Raw genomic sequence first — 24,156 nt, forward strand, 5'->3', positions numbered from 1 at the left:
CAACTTTGAAGGTCTGGGAAATTCTAAGATCATTTTATGTTTTGTAAAAGGGTTCATTGATAATCATTCTTTTCAAACATACTGACCACAGGATTTTCTTTAAGAATTTAGGCAGCATGGATCTACTATAGTATTACATGAATAAAAACTTTCTACATATTTAATGAATACATAATAGTAAAAATATTTTAAGTTAATTTTCACAGATAGTATGTAGGCACAGTAAAAAAATTTTAAATGCACAAAAGAGTACCATGAAAATAAACTATCAGCTTATCTTTGTACCCTAGCCAGTCAGTCATCTTTCTAGATATAACAAGATTACCTTTTTTAAAAAAGGCACTTAGCTCAGGGCTGAGTTTTTATAACAGCTTTATTGAGATATAATTCACACCCCATAAAACTCACCCTTTCTGGTGTAAAATTCAGCAATTTTTAGCATATTCAAAAGTTGTACAACCATCCACCACTATATAATTCTAGAACATTTACATTACTCCACAAAGAAACCTCATACCCAATAGTAGTTACTCCTCATTTCCCCTATTCCTAGTCTTCACAATCACCAATTTACTTTATGTCTCTATGGATTTACCTATTCTAGGTATTTCATATAAATGGAATAAAAAATGTGTTATCTCATGTGTCTGGATTATTTTATCAAGCAGTGTTTTCATGGTTCATTCACATAGTAACATAGCTTTTTTTTAAAACTCACATGACACCAGGAGTTAAGATGGCAGAGAAGTAAGGGAACCACAATTTCCCTCCTCCCTCAAACACAGCTGTATTGAGGTCAGAACACTTGGAACGTCCGGGAATGCAGGCTGCGGAGTGGCAGAAAAATCTCCACAGGTGGAAAGAGACAGCTTGGCAGGACAGAGGTGTGTGTTCGTGAATTGGGAGAGATAAAACTGGTGGTTCTGGGCACGGACGGGAGGGGACCCCGTCTGTGGAGAGACAAGAGGAAGAGAAAGAGAAGCTGTGGAACTGTAGTATTTTATTTGGACAAGAGAAAAAACTCTTCAGACCATGGACTAGGGAACAAAAAATATGGAGAGAGCCAGTTTCTACTTTGCAAACAGCCTTAGGAGATAAAGATCGGAGTTTTCAGGGGTGTGCAATTTTCTGTGGACTGGAGTGGGCCATGTGCAGGTGCCCGCGGTGGGGAAGGGGACCCAGCACAGGTATGCCGTGGTGATCTCAGGGGCACCCTGGGAGAAAACAGTCCCCTCCCTTGAGTACTGTGGGAAAAGGGTATACTCCAAGGACAAAAGACTCTCTAAGCACCAGCCAGAGGCCCTTTGTCATCTGGGCAGAGTGGCAATACCCCAGAACCAGGTCATGGAGCAGAATCCTTTAAGACATCAGGTTTTGAATCCTAGCCCAGTGCCGAAGAGGCACGGGAGACTGTGGAACAGGGCAAGCTGCCTGCTGGCACTACACTGTGAGTGCTACCTGAACAGCGTGGTTTGAGACACCAGGTCTGGGGAGGAGAGATTGAGGTGTCACCATTTTTCTCCCTGTCACAAACATGGTGGGGTTTCAGGGAACAGGACAGCAGCCCTCAGTGGAGGTGGGACACACTTACACCAAACCATGCCCCTCCATGCCTGGTAACTGCTTATCTATGGAGTGAGACTGACACTGACTGAACCAAACAGCCTCTCAGACCAGCACAGCCTCTAGTTCCAGGCACCAACAGACAACTGCCCTGTGGTTTTGTATGGTTTCTTCAAGGAACAAATCAAAGCACACCTGGTAGAAGGTCCAAAAAATCCACCACTGTGGGGAATAAGTTTAGGAATTCCCAAGCTTGCACCAATGGGTTAACAGGGGTAGAGCAGAAAGCAGCCACAGGGCTAAAGTGCCCCCAGCATAGAACAAAGCAAAGAGCACGAAACTGCTTCCACAGGACAAAAGCATCTGAGAATAGGTAAACAGAACACAGAGCAGAAGCGCCCCCAGCAGAGCTGAAAGGTAAACAGTGAGAAAGACCTCCAAAGCAGGGTGAAATTGCCTGGAGCTAATTAAAAAAAAAAACAAAAAGTGCCTTGTTGACCCTGAGGCAGCATGCTCTATCCATCTTATCTAAGTTAAGATAAACAGACACAGCACCTGGTGCCTGCTGTAAACAGCCATCTGCTCAGCACCAGAATTTTGTTTTGTATTGACCCAAACCCCTAACACCACATATCTTAGAAAACCCCTTTCTCTCACAAACATGAGTTAATGATCACCGTTTTATTGTCTCTTTCTGCACATCCATCATGTTTGAAAGCCTTCTGATCCTAATAAATACAGAGCAAGGACACTTACGCAGGGCTCTTGTCTCCTCCTGGACATTAGCCTCTCTCGTATTCAATTCTGCATCTGCTCTCTTGTTGGACAAGAGAGAACTCCAAACTCAAAGTCTGCAACACACCACTATGAGCAGTGGGATAGAACAGCTAAAGACGCAACAACAGAGTGCATGCAACACACTCCAAAAGTACTTCCTGAAGTGCCAGGCCCTGGACAGTGTATGATCTCTTTTTAATATAGTAGTACTTACAGGTGCAGGACACATAACAAGCTATTAAAACACATAAAAGACATAAACCTAGCCGAAATGATGAAATGGAAGAATTCTCCTCAAAAAAAATTCCAGGAAGAAATGACAGCCAGAGAATTGCTCAAAAAAGATATAAGCAATATATCTGAACAAGAATTTAGAATAATAGTCATAAGACAAAATCTGTGCTTGAAAAAAGCATAGAAGACAGCAGAGAACCTATTGCTGCAGAGAACAAGGACCTAACAAACAGTCACGAATTCAGAAATGTTGTAAGTGAGGTGCAAAATAAACTAGATGCAGTGACAGCAAGGATAGAAGAAGCAGAGGAGACAATAGGTGAAATAGAAGATAAAATTATGGGAAATGATGAAGCAGAAAAAAAAGAGGGAAAAGAAATTACTAGACAATGAGGAGAGAATTAGAGACCAAAGTGATTCAATGAAACAAAATAATATCCATATCAAAGGAGTTCCAGAAGAAGAAGAAGAAGAAGGAGAGAAAGCGGCAGAAAGTTTATCTGAACAAATTATAGCTGAGAACTTCCCTAACCTGGGGAAGGAAACAGATATCCAAGTCCAGGAGGCATAGAGAACTCCCTTCAAAATCAATAAAAACAAGTTGACGCCATGACATATCATAGGGGAACTGGCAAAATACAAAGATAAAGAGAATTCTGAAAGCAACTAGGGACAAACAGGCCATAAACTACAAGGTTAGATACATAAGGGTAGTAGCAGACCTGTCCACTGAAATTTGGCAGGCCAGAAGAGAGTGGCAGGAAATATTCAATGTGCTGAATAGGAAAATTATGCAGCCAAGAATCCTTTATCCAGCAAGGCTGTCATTCAGAATAGAAGGATAGATAAAGGCTATCCCAGACAAACAAAAACTAAAGGAGTTCATGACCACCAAACCATCCCTACAGAAGATCCTAAGAGGGACTCCGTGAGTGGAAAGCAGCAAAGACTACAAAGGACCAGAGACATCACTACAAGCATGAAACCTACAGATAACACAAGACACTAAATCCATATCTTTCAATAATCACTCTGAATGTAAACAGATTAAATGCCCCAATCAAAAGATATAGAGTATCAGAATGGACTGAAAAAAAAAAAAAAGATCCATCTATATTCTGCCTATGAGAGACTCATTTTATACCTGAGGACACCTGCAGATTGAAAGTGAGGGGATGGAGAACCATCTATCATGCTACTGGATGTCAAAAGAAAGCCAGAGTAGCCATACTTATATCAGACAAACTAGATTCCAGAACAAAACTGTAACAAGAGATGAAGAAGGGCATTATATCATAATTAAGGGGTCTATCCATCAAGAAGAGGTAATGATTGTAAGTGTGTATGCCCCCAATGGAAATACCCCAAAATATAAGTCAATTAATAACAAACATAAATAAATGTATAGATAATAGTACAGTGATTATAGGGGATTTAATACTTCATTTAAACAATGGATAGGAGTTCCGGAAGATGGCGGCGTAGGAGGACGCTGGGCTCACCGCGCGTCCTGCTGATCACTTAGATTCCACCTACACCTGCCTAAAGAACCCAGAAAACCGCCAGAGGATTAGCAGAATGGAGTCTCCGGAGCCAAGCGCCGACGAGAGGCCCACGGAAGAGGGTAGGAAGGGCGGCGAGGTGGTGCGCGCTCCACGGACTGGCGGGAGGGAGCCGGGGCGGAGGGGCGGCTCGCCGGCCAAGCAGAGCCCCCGAATCTGGCTGGCAAAAGCGGAGGGGCCTGACGGACTGTGTTCCCACAGCAAGCGCGACTTAGCGTCTGGGAGGTCATAAGTTAACAGCTCTGCTCAGAAAGCGGGAAGGCTGGAGGACAAAGGGAGGGAGAGCTGCTGAGCCCCCGGACGGACGGCAGAGCTCAGCTTGGCGGGGAACAAAGGCGCTCGCCAGCGCCATCTCCCCCGCCCATCCCCCAGCCAAAATCCCAAAGAGAACCAGTTCCTGCCAGGGAACTTGCTCGCTCCGCGCAAACACCCAACGCTGTGCTTCTGCGGAGCCAAACCTCCGGCAGTGGATCTGACTCCCTCCTGCTGCCACAGGGCCCCTCCTGAAGTGGATCACCTAAGGAGAAGGGAGCTAAGCCTGCCCCTCCCGCCCCCGTGCACCTTGCCTACCCACCCCAGCTAATACGCCAGATCCCCAGCACCACAAGCCTGGCAGTGTGCAAGTAGACCAGACGGGCCACACCACCCCACAGTGAATCCCGCCCCTAGGAGAGGGGAAGAGAAGGCACACACCAGTCTGACTGTGGCCCCAGCGGTGGGCTGGGGGCAGACACCAGGTCGGACTGCGGCCCCGCCCACCAACTCCAGTTATACACCACAGCACGGGGGAAGTGCCCTGCAGGTCCTCACCGCTCCAGGGACTATCCAAAATGACCAAACGGAAGAATTCCCCTCAGAAGAATCTCCAGGAAATAACAACAGCTAATGAACTGATCAAAAAGGATTTAAATAATATAACAGAAAGTGAATTTAGAATAATAGTCATAAAATTAATCGCTGGGCTTGAAAACAGTATACAGGACAGCAGAGAATCTCTTGCTACAGAGATCAAGGGACTAAGGAACAGTCACGAGGAGCTGAAAAACGCTTTAAACGAAATGCAAAACAAAATGGAAACCACCACGGCTCGGATTGAAGAGGCAGAGGAGAGAATAGGTGAACTAGAAGATAAAGTTATGGAGAAAGAGGAAGCTGAAAGAAAGAGAGATAAAAAAATCCAGGAGTATGAGGGGAAAATTAGAGAACTAAGTGATACACTAAAAAGAAATAATATACACATAATTGGTATCCCAGAGGAGGAAGAGAGAGGGAAAGGTGCTGAAGGGGTACTTGAAGAAATAATAGTTAAGAACTTCCCTGAACTGGGGAAGGAAAAAGGCATTGAAATCCAAGAGGCACAGAGAACTCCCTTCAGACGTAACTTGAATCGATCTTCTGCACGACATATCATAGTGAAACTGGCAAAATACAAGGATAAAGAGAAAATTCTGAAAGCAGCAAGGGATAAACGTGCCCTCACATATAAAGGGAGACCTATAAGACTCGTGACTGATCTCTCCTTTGAAACTTGGCAGGCCAGAAAGGCTTGGCACGATATCTTCAGTGTGCTAAACAGAAAAAATATGCAGCCGAGAATCCTTTATCCAGCAAGTCTGTCATTTAGAATAGAAGGAGAGATAAAGGTCTTCCCAAACAAACAAAAACTGAAGGAATTTGTCACCACGAAACCAGCCCTACAAGAGATCCTAAGGGGGATCCTGTGAGACAAAGTACCAGAGTCATCACTACAAGCATAAAACATACAGACATCACAATGACTCTAAACCCGTATCTTTCTATAATAACACTGAATGTAAATGGATTAAATGCGCCAACCAAAAGACATAGGGTATCAGAATGGATAAAAAAACAAGACCCATCTATTTGCTGTCTACAAGAGACTCATTTTAGATCTGAGGACACCTTTAGATTGAGAGTGAGGGGATGGAGAACTATTTATCATGCTACTGGAAGCCAAAAGAAAGCTGGAGTAGCCATACTTATATCAGACAAACTAGACTTTAAATTAAAGGCTGTAACAAGAGATGAAGAAGGGCATTATATAATAATTACAGGGTCTATCCATCAGGAAGAGCTAACAATTATAAATGTCTATGCGCCAAATACCGGAGCCCCCAGATATATAAAACAGTTACTCATAAACATAAGCAACCTTATTGATAAGAATGTGGTCATTGCAGGGGACTTTAACACCCCACTTACAGAAATGGATAGATCATCTAGACACACAGTCAATAAAGAAACAAGGGCCCTGAATGATACATTGGATCAGATGGACTTGACAGATATATTTAGAACTCTGCATCCCAAAGCAACAGAATATACTTTCTTCTCGAGTGCACATGGAACATTCTCCAAGATAGATCATATACTGGGTCACAAAACAGCCCTTCATAAGTTTACAAGAATTGAAATTATACCATGCATACTTTCAGACCACAATGCTATGAAGCTTGAAATCAACCACAGGAAAAAGTCTGGAAAACCTCCAAAAGCATGGAGGTTAAAGAACACCCTACTAACGAATGAGTGGGTCAACCAGGCAATTAGAGAAGAAATTAAAAAATATATGGAAACAAACGAAAATGAAAATACAACAATCCAAACGCTTTGGGACGCAGCGAAGGCAGTCCTGAGAGGAAAATACATTGCAATTCAGGCCTATCTCAAGAAACAAGAAAAATCCCAAATACAAAATCTAACAGCACACCTAAAGGAAATAGAAGCAGAACAGCAAAGGCAGCCTAAACCCAGCAGAAGAAGAGAAATAATAAAGATCAGAGCAGAAATAAACAATATAGAATCTAAAAAAACTGTAGAGCAGATCAACGAAACCAAGAGTTGGTTTTTTGAAAAAATAACAAAATTGACAAACCTCTAGCCAGGCTTCTCAAAAAGAAAAGGGAGATGACCCAAATAGATAAAATCATGAATGAAAATGGAATTATTACAACCAATCCCTCAGAGATACAAACAATTATCAGGGAATACTATGAAAAATTATATGCCAACAAATTGGACAACCTTGAAGAAATGGACAAATTCCTAAACACCCACACTCTTCCAAAACTCAATCAGGAGGAAATAGAAAGCTTGAACAGACCCATAACCAGCGAAAAAATTGAATCAGTTATCAAAAATCTCCCAACAAATAAGAGTCCAGGACCAGATGGCTTCCCAGGGGAGTTCTACCAGACGTTTAAAGCAGAGATAATACCTATCCTTCTCAAGCTATTCCAAGAAATAGAAAGGGAAGGAAAACTTCCAGACTCATTCTATGAAGCCAGTATTACTTTGATTCCTAAACCAGACAGAGACCCAGTAAAAAAAGAGAACTACAGGCCAATATCCCTGATGAATATGGATGCAAAAATTCTCAATAAGATACTAGCAAATCGAATTCAACAGCATATAAAAAGAATTATTCACCATGATCAAGTGGGATTCATTCTTGGGATGCAGGGCTGGTTCAACATTCGCAAATCGATCAACGTGATACATCACATTAACAAAAAAAAAGAGAAGAACCATATGATCCTGTCAATCGATGCAGAAAAGGCCTTTGACAAAATCCAGCACCCTTTCTTAATAAAAACCCTTGAGAAAGTCGGGATAGAAGGAACATACTTAAAGATCATAAAAGCCATTTATGAAAAGCCCACAGCTAACATCATCCTCAACGGGGAAAAACTGAGAGCTTTTTCCCTGAGATCAGGAACACGACAGGGATGCCCACTCTCACCGCTGTTGTTTAATATAGTGCTGGAAGTTCTAGCATCAGCAATCAGACAACAAAAGGAAATCAAAGGCATCAAAATTGGCAAAGATGAAGTCAAGCTTTCGCTTTTTGCAGATGACATGATATTATACATGGAAAATCCGATAGACTCCACCAAAAGTCTGCTAGAACTGATACATGAATTCAGCAAAGTTGCAGGATACAAAATCAATGTACAGAAATCAGTTGCATTCTTATACACTAACAATGAAGCAACAGAAAGACAAATAAAGAAACTGATCCCATTCACAATTGCACCAAGAAGCATAAAATACCTAGGAATAAATCTAACCAAAGATGTAAAAGATCTGTATGCTGAAAACTATAGAAAGCTTATGCAGGTAATTGAAGAAGATATAAAGAAATGGAAAGACATTCCCTGCTCATGGATTGGAAGAATAAATATTGTCAAAATGTCAATACTACCCAAAGCTATCTACACATTCAATGCAATCCCAATCAAAATTGCACCAGCATTCTTCTCGAAACTAGAACAAGCAATCCTAAAATTCATATGGAACCACAAAAGGCCCCGAATAGCCAAAGTAATTTTGAAGAAGAAGACCAAAGCAGGAGGCATCACAATTCCAGACTTTAGCCTCTACTACAAAGCTGTCATCATCAAGACAGCATGGTATTGGCATAAAAACAGACACATAGACCAATGGAATAGAATAGAAACCCCAGAACTAGACCCACAAACGTATGGCCAACTCATCTTTGACAAAGCAGGAAAGAACATCCAATGGAAAAAAGACAGTCTCTTTAACAAATGGTGCTGGGAGAACTGGACAGCAACATGCAGAAGGTTGAAACTAGACCACTTTCTCACACCATTCACAAAAATAAACTCAAAATGGATAAAGGACCTGAATGTGAGACAGGAAACCATCAAAACCTTAGAGGAGAAAGCAGGAAAAGACCTCTCTGACCTCAGCCGTAGCAATCTCTTACTCGGCACATCCCCAAAGGCAAGGGAATTAAAAGCAAAAGTGAATTACTGGGACCTTATGAAGATAAAAAGCTTCTGCACAGCAAAGGAAACAACCAACAAAACTAAAAGGCAACCAAAGGAATGGGAAAAGATATTTGCAAATGACACATCGGACAAAGGGCTAGTATCCAAAGTCTATAAAGAGCTCATCAAACTCCACACCCGAAAAACAAATAACCCAGTGAAGAAATGGGCAGAAAACATGAATAGACACTTCTCTAAAGAAGACATCCGGATGGCCAACAGGCACATGAAAAGATGTTCAACGTCGCTCCTCATCAGGGAAATAGAAATCAAAACCACACTCAGATACCACTTCACGCCAGTCAGAGTGGCCAAAATGAAGAAATCAGGAGACTATAGATGCTGGAGAGGATGTGGAGAAACGGGAACCCTCTTGCACTGTTGGTGGGAATGCAAATTGGTGCAGCCGCTCTGGAAAGCAGTGTGGAGGTTCCTCAGAAAATTAAAAATAGACCTACCCTATGACCCAGCAATAGCACTGCTAGGAATTTATCCAAGGGATACAGGAGTACTGATGCATAGGGGCACTTGTACCCCAATGTTTATAGCAGCACTCTCAACAATAGCCAAATTATGGAAAGAGCCTAAATGTCCATCAACTGATGAATGGATAAAGAAATTGTGGTTTATATACACAATGGAATACTACGTGGCAATGAGAAAAAATGAAATATGGCGTTTTGTAGCAGCGTGGATGGAACTGGAGAGTGTGATGCTAAGTGAAATAAGCCATACAGAGAAAGACAGATACCATATGGTTTCACTCTTATGTGGATCCTGAGAAACGTAACAGAAACCCATGGGGGAGGGGAAGGGGAAAAAAAAAAAAAAGAGGTTAGAGTGGGAGAGAGCCAAAGCATAAGAGACTGTTAAAAACTGAGAACAAACTGAGGGTTGATGGGGGGTGGGAGGGAGGGCAGGGTGGGTGATGGGTATTGAGGAGGGCACCTTTTGGGATGAGCACTGGGTGTTTTATGGAAACCAATTTGACAGTAAATTTCATATATTAAAAAATAAAAAATAAATAAAATAAAAAAAAATAAATAAACAATGGATAGATAATCTAGGCAGAAAATCAATAAGGAAACAATGGCTCTGAATGACACATTGGACCAGATGGACTTAGCAGATATATTCAGAACTTTTCATCCAAAAGCAGCAGAATACACATTCTTCTTGAGTGCACATGGAACATTCTCCAAAATAGATCAAATACTGGGTCACAAAACATCCCTCAACAAACATAAAAGGATTGTGGGGTGGGCTAAATGGGCAAGGGTCATTAAGGAAGACACTCGTTGGGACGAGTAATGGGAGTTATATGTAGGGGATGAATCACTGGATTCCAGACCTGAAATCATTATTGCACTATATGCTAACTAACTTGGATGTAAATTTAAAAAACACACAAATATAAAAGGATTGAGATCATACCATGCATATTTTCAGATCACAATGCTATGAAACTTGAAATCAACTACAAGAAAAAATTTGGAAAGCCCAAATACATAAAGGTTAAACAACATCTGTTAAAGAATGAATGGGTGAGCCAGGAAATTAAAGAAGAAATTAAAAAATATATGGAAACAAATGAAAATGAAAACACGACAATCCAAACCCCATAGGATGCTGCAAAGGCAGACATAAGAGGAAAATACATCGCTATCCGGGCCTATCTCAAGAAGCAAGAAAGGTCTCAAATACAGAACCTAACCTCATATTTAAAGGAACTAGAAAAGCAGTAGAAAAAAAAAAAAGCCAGCAGAAGAACAAAAATAATAAAGATTAGAGCATAAAGATTGTTTATTTAAACAATATAGAATCCAAAAAACAAAAACATAAACCCAGTAGAACAGATCAATGAATCTAAGAGCTAATTTTTTTGAAAAAGAATAAACAAAATTGATAACCCCCTAGCCAGTCTTCTCAAAAAAGAGAGAGAGAGAGAGAGAGAGAGAGGACCCAGATAGATAAAATAATGAATGAAAGATCAGAGATCATAACCAACACCACCAAAATAAAACATTTATTAGAGAATACTATGAAAAGTTTTATGCCAACAAACTGAACAATCTGGAAGAAATGGACATATTCCTAGACACCCACACACTACTAAACCTCAAAAGGGAAAAAATAGAAAATTTGAACAGATAACCAGCGAAGAACTTGAATCAGTTATCAAAAATCTCCCAAAAAATAAGAGTCCTGGGCCAGATGGCTTCCCAGGGGAATTCTACCAGACATTTAAAACAGAGTTAATACCTATTATTCTCAAGCTATTCCAAAAAATAGAAACAGAAGGAAAGTTTCCAGACTCATTCTATGAAGCCAGCATTACCTTGATTCCCAAACCAAAGACCCCACTAAAAAGGAGAATTACAGGCCAATATCCCTGATGAACATGGCTGCAAAAATTCTCAACAAGATACTAGCAAATCAAATGCAACAGTATATTAAAAGAATTATTCACCATGATCAAGTGGGATTCATTCCTGGGCTGTGGAGCTGGCTCAATATTCGCAAATCAATCGTGATATATCACATAATAGAAGAAAGGATAAGAACCATATGATTCTGTCACTGCTGACAAAATACAGCATCCTTTCTTGATAAAAATCCTCAAGAAAGTTGGGATAGAAGGAACACACCTTAACATCATAAAAGCCATATATGAAAGACCCATCCCTAATGTCATCCTCAATGGGAAAAAAACTGAGAGCTTTCCCCCTGAGATCAGGAACACGACAGGGATGTCCACTCTCACCACTGTTGTTTAACAGTGTTGGAAGTCCTAGGCCCCAGAAATCAGACAACAAAATGAAATAAAAGGCATCCAAATTTGCAAAGAAGTCAAATTTTCACTTTTTGCTGACATGATATTCCACACGAAAAACCTGAACGACTCCACCAAAGACTGCTAGAACTGATAACATGAATTCAGCAAAGTTGCAGGATATAAAATCAATGTACAGAAACTGGTTGCATTTTCCACAAAGACATGGAAAAAAATTCATGCTCATAGATCGGAAGAACAAATATTGTTAAAATATTGATACTACACAAAGAAATCTATGCATTCAATGCAATCCCAATCAAAATAGCACCAGCATTCCTCACAGAGCTAGAACAAACAATCCTAAAATATGTATGGAGCCACAAAAGACTCCGAATAGCCAAAGTAATGTTGAAAAAGAAAACCAAAGCTGGAGGCATCACAATTCCGGACCTTAGCCTGTACTACAAAGCTGTAGTCATCAAGACACTACGGTATTGCCATAAAAACAGACACTCAGATCAATGCAATAGAATAGAGAACCCAGAAATGGACCCACAAATATATGGCCAAATAATCTTCAACAAAGCAGCAAAGAGTATCCAATGGAATAAAGACATCTCTTCAGCAAATGGGATTGGGAAAACTGGACAGCAATATTCAGAAGAATGAACCCAGACCACTTTCTTACATCACACATAAAAATAAACTCAAAATGGATGAAAGACCTAAGTGTGAGATAGGAAGCCATCAAAACTCTAGAGGAGAAAAAAAGCAACCTCTTTGACTTTGGCCTCAGCAACTTCTTACCTGACATATCTCTGAAGGCAAGGGAAACAAAAGCAAAAATGAACTATTGAGACCCCATCAAGATAAAAAGCTTCTGCACAGCAAAGGAAACAATCAACAAAACTAAAAGGGAACCAACAGAATTGGAGAAGATATTTGCAAATGACATATCATATAAAAGGTTAATATCAACAATCTATAAAGAATTTACCAAACTCAGCACCCAAAAACCAAATAATCCAGTGAAGAAATGGGCAGAAGACATGAATAGACAGTTTTCCAAAAAAGACATCCAGATGGCAAACAGACACATGAAAAGATGCTGAAAGGGGCGCCTGGGTGGCTCAGTTGGTCGAGCATCTGACTTCAGCTCAGGTCATGATCTCACAGTTGATGGGTTCGAGCCCTGCGTCGGGCTCTGTGCTGAAAGCTCAGAGCCTGGAGCCTGCTTCAGATTCTGTGTCTTCCTCTCTCTCTGCCTCTCCTCTGCTCATTCTCTGTCTCTCAAAAATAAATAAAAATGTTTAAGAAAAGAAAAAGAAAAGATGCTGAACATCACTCATCACCAGGGAAATACAAGTCAAAACCACAATGAGATACCACCTCACACCTGTCAGAATGGCAAAAAATTAACAACTCAGGAAACAAAAGATATTGGTGAGGGTGCAGAAGAATTGGGAACCCTCTTGTACTGTTGGTTGGAATGCGAATTGCCACTCTGGAAAACAGTATGGAAGTTCCTCAAAAAATTAAAGATAGAACTACCCAGCAAGTGCACTACTAGGTATTTATCCAAAGGATACAGGAGTGCTGTTTCAAAGGGGCACACGCACCCCAATGTTTATAGCAGCACTATCAACAATAGCCAAATTATGGAAAGAGCCCTGATGTCCATCAACTGATGAACGGATAAAGAATATGTAGTATATATATGCCTTGGAATACTACTTGGCAATGACAAAGAATTCAAATCTTGCCATTTGCAACAACATGGATAGAACAAGAGGGTATTATGCTAAGTGAAATAAGTCAGAGAAAGACAGATATCATATGTTTTCACTCATATATGGGATTTGAGAAACTTAACAGAAGACCACAGAGGAAGGGAAGGAAAAATAAGTTACAAACAGAGAGGGAGGCAAACCATAAAAGACTTTTAAATACAGTGAACAAACTGAGGGATGATGGGGGTGGGGGTTTGGGGCCATGGGGAAAATGAGTGATGGGCATTGAGGAGGTATGAGCACTGGGTATTATATGTAAGTGATGAATCACTGGGTTCTACTCCTGAAGCCAAGACTATATTCCATGTTAGCTAACTTGACAATAAATTATTAAAAAAAAAAAAAACTAACATGATACTATGAAATGTTATCAGTATTTGTTTTGTATGAAGATAAAATTGAGAGGTGAGTACTTCAATATTTGCTATAATAGCTATTTATTAGACATATCTGTTAGACAAGCTAATGTATTTAATTATTTTTCAGTGCATATGAATGGCAGTCTTAGGAGCTGTGTTTCACAAGGGGCAAGTCCCAAGAAAGCAGAGCAGATGGGCAAAGACAGCATCAGTGAAGCAACATCATAAAATGTACAATACTGGATGTTAGAGAGACAAATAAGGTTAGTTAGAGACAGGTTTCATGTCATCAACTCAAAAGGTGGAGAAGCTTTCAAACAAACAAAAATGCATAAATACCTTCTGTTCTTTTTTAATCCATCAGATCTTTAAGTAACAAATCATAAGAAAATTCCCTAACGTTGTTTCTAAATCTATACAATTCATTTTAAAAAAATTAATGGAAAATATAACAGAGAAAAGTGAAAAATAAATAAAGATCAAAGGATCATCAAGAAGCAAAAGCCTTTCTAAACACCATGCCAAGACCAAAGAAGTCTCTCTTGAGCCCCCTCAATTCATACTGCCTACTTCCTATAAAGTTAGTCATTATCCTGAGTCTAATACTGTTTTTATATTTTACATAAATGGACTCACACAGTATGTTTTGTTTTATTTCTGGTTTCTTTGACTAATATTTTTTTTGTGTGTGAGAATCATTTATGTTGTGTCTATTTGTAGTTCATTTGCAGTGTGGAAGCACATGCTTGAATGTACTACATTTACTTATTCATTTGCCCTTGAAAAATATTTTTGCTCTTTCCAGTTCAAGGTTATTCTAAATAATTATTCTATATGCATTCTTTTTTATGTCTCTTGGTGCACATAAGCACACATCACTGTTGGGTTATCTCAGAGTGAAATTACTGTATCACATAGTATTCAAATATTCAACTTTAGTACAAAAAGGCAAGCAGATTTTCAAAATGTAGCACCAATTTATACTCTCATCAGCAATGTATTTAGGTCTGGTTTTCTTTTCTTCTATATGGTACTTAAAGAGAGTCTTGACTCTTTAGTTTGATATCTTATATAAGATTTGAAACAGTCTTTGTTATTATACCTCCAATTTTTTCCCCCTAATCTCCTAGTCATCTTTAGGACTTCGATTTCATGGATCTTGGATGCTCTCTATGGAGTATATGTCTTGCACTATCTCCATTTTGCTTAACAGTTCTTTTTTATTCTTTTCCTCTTGTGTTTTACTATAAGTATCTAGGACAAACAAGGCTGTACCTTCAACACTTTACTTGGCAGTCTCCTCAGCTAAATATCCAAATTCATCATTGACAAGTTCTACTTTATATCCAACAAGGATCATCTTTCTTCCAATGTCCAATAACATGTTCCTCATTTCTCTGTTACCAGAAACACCTTTAATATACATATTTCTACCAATATTCTGTTTGTATTCTCTAAGATGACAGAAGCCTTCTCTACCATGCTCCTCACTTCCATTTGAACCCTCATCAGAATTGCCTTTGATGTCCATATTTCTGTCAACTGTGTCTTCAAGGCAATCTAGGATTTTTCTATCATGCGCTTCAAAATTCTTTTAGCCTCTACCCATACCCAATTCCAAAGGCATTTCTTCTTTTTTTAGGTATTTGTTACAGAGGCAACTCACTTCTGGTACCAAAATCTGTCTTAGTTTTCAAAGTTTACCATAAAAATAATTAAAATTAGTGGCTTAAAACAGTAGGAATTTATTTTCTCACTGTTCTGGGGGTCAGAAATCTGAAATCACGAGGTTGACAGGGGCACACTTCCTCCAAAAACTCTAGGAGAGATTCTTTCCCTGCGTCTCCCAGTTCCTAGTGGCTCCTGGTGTTCCTGGGCTTGCGGTAGCATAACTCCAATCTCTGTCTCTGTCTTCACATGGACTTCTTTGTGTGTCTGTGTCTTCCCTTCTTTTCTTAAAAAAAAAAATTAGTCATTGGATTTAGGGCCTATCCTAATCAAGTCTGACCTTAACTAATTACATCTGCAATGACCCTAAGTCCAAATAAGTTCATATTCTGAGGTTTCAGGTGTTCATGAATTTTCAGTGGACTTTATTCAATGCTCCACACTAATGTCTTTGAAAAGAAAAAAGATAGTCTGGATTGTTTGAATAACCTAGTCTGCCAATCTTGGAGGTGAAAGTCTATGAACAGTTTCTAAATTAATTAATTTTAACTCATAATATTTCACTAGAGCCCCACATTTTGAGAGATCTTATAGTTCTTGGATAAAACTGTTGTAATTAGACTGGCTGGGATTAAAGAAAACATGGATGGACTATTCTTATTAAGTTTTATTATGAGGTTAATGCTTGATTTGAAATGTGAATTTGGAAGGTTCCTTTTCCAAAGTTATGGTTCAAATTTAATAGCATAGAAATTATCTACACCTTGAAGGTTTGCTAGCTATTATGGACTGAATGTTTGTATGCTCCCCCCAGTTTATATTTTGAAGCCCTACCCTCCGATGTGATAGTATTTGGAGATGGGGGCTTTGAGAGGTAATTAGGTTTAGATGAGATCATGAGGGTGGAGCCCCAATGGCAGGATTAGTGTCCTTATAAGAAAAAAAGAGGCCAGAGCTTGCTCACTCTCTCTGCAAAGTGAGGATGGCCTCCATCTGCAAGCCGGAAAAAGCATTCTCACTAGGGACCAAATCTGTTGGCACCTTAATTTTGGACTGGTGAATGCTTTTATATTTATAGATGTTATTAAAGACCAACAAAAGTAGTTTGCTTTCTGTAGATGAGTAACACACCTTGACTGTCTTACCTTATGGATACATCAACTCTGCAGCCCTATTACAGGTACTTGATCATCTCTTTATTCCACAGAAATTTATGTTGGGCAAATACATGGATGGTATCATGCTGATTGGGCTGAGTAAGAAAGAAGTAACTAGTTAGGACATAGGTAAGATAATTATATGCCAGATATGTTGGGAAGTGAATCTGACCAAAAATCAGGTTTCTGCCACCTTAGTAAAATTTCTAGGTTCCAGTGGTCTGGGTCTGGGACATGTCAAAATAGCCTTTTTTTAATGTTTATTTTATTATTTTTTTTAACGTTTATTTATTTTTGAGACAGAGATAGAGCATGAACGGAGGAGGGGCAGAGAGAGAGGGAGATACAGAATCTGAAGCAGGCTCCAGACCCTGAGCTGTCAGCACAGAGCCCAATGCGGGGCTTGAACTCACAAACATGAGGTCATGACCTGAGCCGAAGTTGGATGCTTAACCGACTGAGCCACCCAGGTGCCCTGAGATAGCTCTTTCAAAGAGAAGAACAGATTACTGCATTTGGTTCCTTTTATCACAAAGATGATTTCTACTATGTGTGCCTCTTTGGATCCTGGAGTCAACATTTACCTCATCTGTGTGCTACTCTGATCCATTTACTGAGCAACTTGAAAAGTTGCTAGTTTTGGGCAGGGTCCTGCAACAGGTCTGGGCTCCTCACGAATTGTTCTTCAACTAAGATGGATAACTTAGTAGATCTGTTGGTGCTTGAAGCAAATTACCATGCTACCTCAGTTACCCATCATGAACTGGGTCTTATCTGATCAACAAAGCTATCAGATTGAATACGCACAGTAGCATTTCATCATCAAATGGAAACCACCACCAGATGGATTTGAGCAGGTCCTGAATATGTAAATTGCATATCCATGTTCTATACTCCCCTCTCAACCTGAACCTATGGTATGTAGCATTCCCTATGACCAATTAACTAAGGCTTACTTGAGCCTAGTTTACAGATGGCTCTGTATAAAATGCTATCAACATTCCAAAGTAGTGAGTTGTTATCACCTTAGTCCCACTCTGAATTGATCTTAAAGCACAGTGGTGAAAGATAATACAGCATGGTTTTCTTACTATTTTCCCTAGTTATCTACTAGTAAAATTATGACTTACCTGCAATTTACCTGCAACAAGTTACTCTGAAACTGGTTTTACTGATCTAGAAGTCATGATTTCAAGGGAAGAAAGCTCTATTACTCTAGTAGCTTGGGTGGTTGATTTTGATTAGCAAGGGTTAATTGGGATAAGTCAGCTCAATGAGAGCAAGGAGGAGTATGTCTGGAATGCATGAGATTCCCCTAGGGCATTGCCTTACTATTCCTTTTCTTGTCAAATTCCTCCTTCAGTTTCCATATTCTTGAACTAGGTTTATATCTAATCCTGTGACAAAGGGCTCTAGAAACAGGGTCCCTATGTCCTCATGGGTTCCACCCATCCCCACAGGTTCTAATGTATCTTTGCTTCTACACTTCATGTTCCTCCTCTCCTGCCTCCCCTGTTGATTTCAGACTACAGTAAGACACTGTATGATGTCTTATTGCTTATAATAAATTCCTTATTATATATGTGTATTTCCTAGAAGTTCTGTTTCTCTGGCTAAACCCTGACTGACTTGATCTAACTTTTCTGTCCTGACTCCCCTCTCCTGACCTGGTCCTGATTTTGTTCACATTCTCTAGGGTTTTAGCATTGACGCTTTTTTCTTGTTACACTTTCCTTCATACACATTATTCATGGACAAGCTCATCAGTTCCTAATAACTCACTTATATCTCCTTTCCTTTTGAAGTTTACCTTTAGACCAAACCGCTCTCTTGAGCTGAAGAGAGATGTTTCTGCCAGCCTTCAGAGTATCTCTAGTTGGATATTTCATAGGCATCCTAAACTTAACATTTCCAAAGATGAATGTATATTCTTGATCTTGGTTAGGACACTATATACCCAGTAACCTAAGTCATCTATCAGTGTCTACTATAGCACATATCATAGAGCTTTGTAATAATTATACCCCTAGCTCCACTAGACTTGAAGATGCTGAAGGACAGCAGTGTTCTTCTTATCCTAACCACTCAGCATGAGGAACAATACATACTGGGCACTTAATACATGTTTAATAAATGAATAAATCGTGGGGACCCTGGGTGGCTCAGTAGGTTAAGCATTGACTGTTTATTTTGTCTCAGGTCACGATCTCACAGTTCATGGGTTTGAGACCTGCGTGGGGCTTTGTGCTGACTGTGCAGAGCCTGCTTGGGATTCTTTCTCTCCCTCTCTCTCTGCACCTCCCCTGCTTGTGCATGTGCATGCTCTCTCTCTCAAGATAAATAAACATTGAAAAAAATGAATGAATAAATGGATTCATAGAGAAGATAGAAATTTCAGAGAGATAATAAATAAAAACACAGAAGAATACAACATAGCTATTCTAAATAATTTCTAGTGTGAAGATCTAAGTGTATGGTATAATTTTCCAAAAATTTTAAATATGCAGTTTTCCTAAAATATTATTTAACCATAAGGTTTCAGTAAAAATACATACCAGTTTTAAACTGTTCAAGTTTCTTTACTTTTTAGTATTCATTGAATTTTGTACATAAAGTTCTTCAGGTATTTAATTTAAACTAATGACAGTATGTGAAGCTATGAGATTCATAACAGTGGAAGTAAACTTTCATAAACCAAAATGTTTTCATTTTTCTAATAGAAATTTTATAATTAAATACAGCTTATGCTAAGTAACCATAATACTAGTGGAAGAACATATTTATTTTTAGATTAAGGATAGCTACAAAATCTTCATTACCAAGAGAAGGTATAATTTGTATTTGTGTTATCAGAAAAACAACCACAGTTGTCAACTTATCTGGTAGAAAAATAATTAAATGCCTAAATGCAAGCAGAGTAAAAAAATATAAGATTCTGCCTTCAATTTGCATTAATATAATCATATTCCACGGCTCACTTACCAAATTATTCCTCTCTAAAGAAGCTATTTCTTTACTGTCACACATTAATAACAACACACAATCACTATACCTTCCAGAATTTTCTAGGCTCGAATTTTCAGAGAAACTAGGCAAGAAAAATAACTTTTTGGAGGGTGCTAATGATATACTGCTTAGACTTTTTTAGAGCTATTCACAGTATAACTTACATTTAATTTAGACAACTAGTATTTATACTTTTTTGTATTTTAAAATTATTCACAAAACTAAATCAAAGTCAGAGTCTTTAATCTACAGGTGATGGTTCTTTTAGCATTATTTAGACTACTTTTATTTGATTCCAACCAACTCCATCCACCAGTGCCCATAGTCACAAATTTTTTTAGTCATACCTCCTTCTTTTTCTAAACTTAATTTCAGTCACCTTGATCCTGTCAGGCTTTAGTGAGAGAGCTACACCCTTATCTCTTTGTCCAGACCTTCAAATTGTTCAGTTGAGAGGATATACTGAGACACTTTAATTTATTGAGATGTTTTAATAAGAGTGTGATGGCTATACTCCTGATTGGGTCATTATCTTGAGATTTTAATTGATCTTTTTGGCTAAACATTAGTCTCTTATACAGGTAGAGATAATATCAGCTATATCCTCTACCTCTACAAGTCTCTAGATTTCTAGATGCTCCATTCCTTGTCACTGCAGCTTGCAAACCCACCGATTATTTTCTGAGCCCATCTCTTTATTGTACTTGCTTGTAAACTGTTGCCAATAGTACCTGGCACATGTGGCTAACATATCCTTTGCCTGCCATTTCACTGAAATCCGAGTTTATGAGGGTCATTAACTGCCTTCCAATTGAGAACAATTTCATCAAATGTTCTAGCACTGTATAACTTAAATTGCCATACTTCCAGTCTCTGGTAACATTTACCTTGTTACCTGTTGCTGTCACCTGAATCCAATGCCACATATTTTAGGATTTTTATTATATTACTATATATAGTATAGTATATATAATATATATATATATATATATATATATATATATATACTCACTTTCAGTGCCACCTCATTTTCAGCGCCAAATTCTTTATTAGAGTAGGTTAAGTCAGGCTGCAGTAAAAAAACTACTCTCAAATCTAGTGACTTGCAGCCATAAAGTCTTATTTCTTATTCTCAATATATGTTCATTTTATGTCGGCAATGTCTCTGCTCCAAGTAATTTTCACTTGATCTTAGCCAAAAGGCCGAGAAGTGATCTGCTCCAAGTAATTTTCACCCTAACACCTGAGCTTCTATCTAGAACACTGTAGATCTTGTGGCAGAGAGAAAAGAAAGAACATGGCAGATTTCGGCTCTTAAAGCTTCTGCTTGTGCATGACACAGCTTACATGTTATGCATTCCATTTGCTAATAAAGGAAGTCATCCTATCAAGCGTGACACTGAGGCAAGTGAGTGATACCTCTTCCAGGGAGAGGCAACAGGTATTTGCATAGAATAAAATCTACCACACATACCAAAACTACTTCTAAAGCTAAAATGTATTTTTATAATATGTATCCTCCACTATGGATTCTTTTCCTTGATTGTCTCTTCTATTCTTCCAATCCCTGATTAAAATATAGGCCACAGACTCTTTCCTCTAACTTTAATATGCATAATTCAAACTTTTATACTTTGACATTCTGGTTAATATTTAATGAAATTTATATTTTGCAACCTTGCTTTGTTAAAATTTCCAAAGGCATCACTTGTCTACCTATATTTTTGTTACCTCTAAAACTGGATTAATGACAAAAAAGTGAGTCACAAGATTTTACTTTCTTATTAACAGCGGTATTCATGTATACCTATTTATTTATTATCACTTATCATTAAAAATAAAATATTGCAAGAAGAAATTTTCCTCCTTCCAATTCTTTGCTGAAAGCCCACCTACACTTATTGCTGTTTAGTTTCTGTGTTTACTTTTAAATATTTTCCATGATTTTTGTGCCGATTTTTAAAAATATAGCCACATTCCTCACCACAGTCTATAAAGTCAATGTGAGAGTCCTTTACAACCTCTCTCATCTCATTTTCTTTTCTCCTTTTATATGGATCAGCCACATTGGCCTTGGGTTTTGTTTTGTTTTTTAATCTCAAAACCATTGCCTTTGACAATTGGAACATTCTTCACCCATATCATCACCAGGTTACCTCCTTATTTAAGTTTCAGCTCAGATTTTACCTCTTCAGAGGGACCTCCCTTGTCTTTTCTCACTAAAGTAACATTCTTTCCTCCAGTCCTGCATGTCTTTCTCCCTTATCTTATATTTTAAAATATAAGTAAAATACTATAATATATAAGTATAAATATACTTTTTATATAATTTAATATTTATATTATATATATTTAAGTAGGCTCCATGCAACATGGGGTTTGAATTCATACTTAATATTATATATACTTAATATCTTATATAATTTAGTATTTATATAATAAATAAATAAATATATATAAGTAGGCTCCATGTAACATGGGGCTTGAATTAACACTTAATATGAATTCATACTTTTTATATACATACTTAATATGAATTCATACTTAGTATTATATACACTTAATATTTTATACAACATATATTATATAAATATATATATTTATATAATATATATATACTTAAGTAGGCTCCATGCAACGTGGGGCTTGAATTCATGACCCTAGGATCAAGACCTGAGCTGGGATCGAGAGTTAGATGCTCAACCAACTGAACCATGTAAGTGCCCCTCTTATTACTATATTTTATTGGTTTATCACTATCTAAAATTATCTTAATTGTATGGTTTTTCTTTCCAACTTCCATGTAATCTCCTTTAGGACAAAACAATGTTCTCATTCAGTGCTTTCTCCCAGATTAGAAAACTGCCTGGTGCTGAGTAGGTACTTATTATAAGATTTACTGAATGAATGGACGAAACAGCAGTCTTCCTAAGCTTCCTAACCTATCATCTTAATCACAATTTATCTTTTTTCTTGTCCACCTTGTTGGCCTTATTTCCTCTACCCAACATTGCATGTTGGAATTCCTCAGCTCCATGTCCTTTGTCCCCTTTGTTACCTGCTACTTCGCTCCCTAAGCAATCTCATTCAGTCATATGGTGTCATTTCCCATGAATAAACTGAGCCCTAAATATATTTGTGTAGTCTAGATCACTTTTCTGCCCTACAGAAATCTACTTGTATTTTACATAAATACTTATCCATCATTCTCTATTGTTTCTCAATAACTCTATTGACACTATTGTTTCTCAATAACTGGCATCAACATCCAAACAGCTGGTCAAAACTGAACTTCTGAAATTATCCTGAGCTGCTTCTCCCCATTTCCCCATATTCAACCAATCACCAAGTTCTGTTGGTGCTACCTCTTAAATATCTCTAGAATCCTTTCTTCATCATATTTCCCACACCGGTCAAAGCTACTATTATCTCACAAGGACTACTACAGTGGCCCTGGACCAGTCCCTCCCCTTTCATGCTATCTCCTCTAATCCATTCTTCATAGACAAAGCAATCATTGAAAACTAAAGCAACTTTTTTTTTTTTTTTTTTTTGCATAACTTTCTAATGGTCTCAGCATAAAACCCTTAATGTACTGGTGCAGCAGATCTGATTCCCACCTTGCTCTCCCTCTTCAAGTTCCTACCACGCCACACCTCCTACGCTTCCTCAGAGTATTTCAAGTTTCAGGCTGTCACACTTATCACTATTTTGTACAGCGGCATTATCCGTTTTCACGTGTGTTTGCTTCTCTTTAAGCCTGACGTTGCTTTTTCAGAGAAACCCTTTCCTAGTCTTTCTTCCCAGTCCCAAACACTTCTGATTTGATTCTTTAAACTACGCAGGAGATTGGAAAGGGTTCACACTGTCCCCAGAGACCCCTGACTTTCAGATGTAAAAAAACCCAAAAACCAAAAACCAAAAAAGAACACACACAACAGATAAATGAAAATTGTGTTAGAGTACTGGAAAAACTATGTGTAGTTTTAGTGGTAGTTTCCACGACCACTGAAAACATTTTAAAAATTAATTTCGAGTCTAGGGAGAATGTACAGTGGCATGGCACCTAACATTAAATCGAGGGCCAGGACCTGGGGATCTAGAGATTACGTTGACAGGACTATTGCCATCTTTAAGCCATTTACTAGCTCTAAACTTCTGCCCGTAAGCGACAATCTAAGACAGGAAGCAGCTGCAGTCTTTTTAAACCGCAGTCGCTGACCTTAGCAGCAAGAGACTCGACCTGCCCTCCCAGCGCCTGACACCCAGCAGCCACAGGCGCCGCTCAGCTCCCTCAGCGCCCGTCAGGACCCGCAGGCGCGCGCCAAGCACGCGCGCCCCAAGGGCCTCAACGCGCGGACCCAAGAAGACCCCGCCCACCCCATGTCTCAACGAGTGTTTTCCCGAGAAAGTGCCTGTTTAGTCAATCAAAGTGTTCTAGTTTCGA

General features: G+C 38.8%; 1 long non-coding RNA gene across 2 annotated transcripts; it reads right to left on the reverse strand.

Annotated features, from left to right (window-relative positions):
- Window positions 1-355: 355 nt before the first annotated feature.
- Window positions 356-24,048, reverse strand: LOC131509355 (uncharacterized). 2 transcript variants are annotated; one of them, XR_009260451.1, is made up of 3 exons: window positions 23,932-24,048; window positions 16,692-16,798; window positions 356-950 (listed from the first exon to the last, which is right to left on the reverse strand). It is a non-coding gene; the product is annotated as an uncharacterized LOC131509355 (long non-coding RNA). The 2 variants fall into 2 exon arrangements; XR_009260450.1 differs by lacking the exon at window positions 356-950 and adding an exon at window positions 15,608-15,832.
- Window positions 24,049-24,156: the final 108 nt, after the last annotated feature.

The sequence above is a fragment of the Neofelis nebulosa genome, chromosome 4 (genome assembly GCF_028018385.1).
Source record: "Neofelis nebulosa isolate mNeoNeb1 chromosome 4, mNeoNeb1.pri, whole genome shotgun sequence".
NCBI classification, from domain to species: Eukaryota; Metazoa; Chordata; class Mammalia; order Carnivora; family Felidae; genus Neofelis; species Neofelis nebulosa.